This window comes from Triticum urartu, chromosome 2 (assembly GCF_003073215.2).
Source record: "Triticum urartu cultivar G1812 chromosome 2, Tu2.1, whole genome shotgun sequence".
NCBI lineage: Eukaryota > Viridiplantae > Streptophyta > Magnoliopsida > Poales > Poaceae > Triticum > Triticum urartu.
In genome coordinates, this window is record NC_053023.1 from 377,506,703 (window position 1) to 377,509,960 (window position 3,258).

Sequence of the window (3,258 nt, forward strand, 5' to 3'; positions counted from 1 at the left end):
TTGTAGAGGTGTCAGAGCTCGGTTTTGAAATAGAGATAAATAATATTTTGAGCGGTATACTTTCATTGTCAACATATCAACCGAGAGATCTTGATATCCGCTACACACATTATAGGCGGTTCCCAAGCAGAATGGTAAAGTTTATACTCCCCCACCACCAACAAGAATCAATCCATGGCTTGCCCGAAACAACGGGTGCCTCCAACTAACAACAATCCTGGGGGAGTTTTGTTCGCAATTATTTTGATTTGATTTGAGCATGGGACTGGGCATCCCGGTGACCAGCCATTTTCTCATGAGTGAGGAGCGGAGTCCACTCCTCTTGAGAATAACCCGCCTAGCATGGAAGACACAGACAACCCTAGTTGATACATGAGCTATTCGAGCATACAAAACAGAATTTTTATTTGAAGGTTTAGAGTTTGGCACATACAAATTTACTTGGAACGGCAGGTAGATACCGCATATAGGAAGGTATGGTGGACTCATATGGAACAACTTTGGGGTTTATTTTCCCCTCCACCTCCACCAGAGCAAGATATGGCAAATTTTCCCCTGGATCCTCTTGAGTTCCTTCCGCCAGGGTTTGAGATCATCGATGGAGGACCAACCTGTCTGCCTCGGACCTTCTATTCTCCGGCCATTGCACCTGAGCGCCGGCACGAGCAGTTCTCCATTGGCCTTGTCGAGCCTCCGCCGCCGCCTAGGCAGATTCATCACTTCCGGCAACTGGTTAGTGATTTTGTGATGACACAGCTTCACTGTGACGTTCTTAGTGATTAGCAATGGATTGAGGGTGTGGGTTTGTATGAGTTCGATCTCCTGCATCTAGACATGCTATTATGAACCATCCTCCGTATGATCTTGGCAATGGTCACTTTGTTCGGTTTGTTCCTCATGATCAAGGCATCAATCACAGAGCCACTCAGGGTTTTCGTAGGGGTTGGATTATGATGTTGGGTGTTCCTTTGGACTTCCGCACTACACAGCATATCTCTGAGGCAGTTAGCACTTTTGGTCGCTATCATATCTGGCATCAAGATGATCCTCGGATGGTCAGGACTTTGGTTTATGTTTCCTTCCCATGCCCTCAGCAAGTTCCTAAAGATGTAGTTTATCGTGAGTATGCTGATTTTGGAGCTACACGTATTTCTTGGACTGCACCGATCTATGTTCTCTTTGCAGAATTTGCTGATATTCTGCCAGCTGATGAAGATCCGATGCCGTTCAATGGAAACCCTCATCCGCTGCCTGGAAATATACCTTTTGATGATGTTAATTTTGTCATGCCTGAGTTTCCAGAACTAGGATGGAACGAGGCCCCTCATGCTCACAATGATGATCAACAACATGATAACCAGCAAGGCAATGTCATTATTGAGGAAGTTCTTGAGGATGAAGCTCAGCCTGCTTCTCAAGAGTCAGTGGTTTTGCAGAACTATGGTCATGTTGATTCTGCTGAGGGATCTGTTAACGATCAGCAAGGGATTATTGCAGCCTATGTGCCTCCTCTCATCCAGCCTCCTGTTGTTATTGGTCAAGTGTTGACTGTTTTCAGACCAGAGCTTCCTCCGGTGATGCAATGGACTAGATCTTTCCAGCGCATGCTGCCCATCTTTGATCTAATGCAAATTCCTCGAGGGTTGCAGTTCTCTAGTCCTTTTAAACCGGCTATATTGTCAAAACGCTCTTGGGAAGTCTCTTTTTCTTGCTCTGCTATGAGTAACAAGTTGGTTTTTCATCCTTCCCCTGCTCGTCGGACCCTTACTGTTCCAAGGAAGCCTCATGTTGCTTGTGCTCTCCGTTTTGACGCTATTGATGAGGACTGTGCCATGGATGATTCAGCCATGACTGCTGTTGATATGTCTGCTTTCAACTTCTCTGCTGCTCCGATTGGGCGCCCAGTTCGAGCTCGTAAACCTAAGCCTGTGATAGTTGAGTTTGAGGTCAGACGAAGTGCCAGACTCTCTGCCCTACGGGATGGTTTCATGCATTCCTCTCTGGCCAAGTCTGCCCCTTTGAAGAAACCTGCAGAGAAACCTCAGAAGAAGTGCAAGGTTTCAACCGATGAACAACTACCGCAGGCTCCTCCTCAAGATGCAAATCAAGTTGCTGTCCCACCTCCTAAGCCAATCAATGTGCTGCAACGGGTTGGACTTCGCCTCGGCATTGGACCTGACAAGCTCACTAAGGAGAAGCTTGAGGCTTCTTCTTGCAAGCCCTCATCTTCTTCTTCTAGCTCTAATGATAGCTGAATCTTTTATATGGTGGGGTTTATAGTTAACCCTTGTGAAAACCATCTATCTTCTTTTATATTTTAGGCTTTATATGAACTTTTATGTTGTTGCTTGGCTGAACTGGTATTGCCATTATGTGGCAGTCTTTTGCTGTTGCTTTATTTTGGTCTGTAATGAATCAGTATGACGTTAGAGATTGGAAAGTGCTATGCTGGAATGTTCGTGGTCTGAATTCGGATGATAGACAACATGCAGTTCGTTAGAAAATCGATGAAAGTGCCTATTCCATTGGTTGTCTCCAAGAAACCAAATGTGAGATCATTGATCAGCGTTTCATTCGCAAGTGTTGTCCATGACGTTTTGATCAATTTGTTCATGTGCCATCGTCTGGAGCTTCGGGTGGGCTGTTGGTAGTGTGGAATACTACTATGTTTGCTAGTAAATTAATTGAGTCCACTAGTTTTGGTATTGTGGTGGAGTTCACTTCTACTCATAATTCTCAAACCTGGACATTGGTCACAGTCTATGGGCCCTGTCAAAACCCAGCTATGGATAGTTTTGTTAATTGGTTGCATGATCTAATTATCCCTGATGATGCCAACTGGCTGTTGTTGGGTGATTTCAATTTCATGCGCACGATGGACAATAGGAACAAACCTGGTGGTGACGTTAATGACATGTTTATCTTTAATGAGGTTATTGGGCATCTGGGCTTAATTGAACTTCCTCTCAAGGGCAGAAAGTATACATGGACAAATATGCAAACTGTTCCTTTGCTTGAACAGATTGATTGGTTCTTCACAACTACCTCATGGACCTGCTATTATCCTAACACTATGGTCTTACCTTTATCCAGAACTGCTTCTGATCATGTGCCCTATGTGGTGCAAATCAAAACTTCTATTCCTAAGGCCAAATTTTTTAGATTTGAAAATTATTGGACTAATTTGCCTGGTTTTCTTGATTGTGTCAGTGACTCTTGGAGCAGGCCAGTTCATAAGAAATCTTCTGCTGCTGTTAT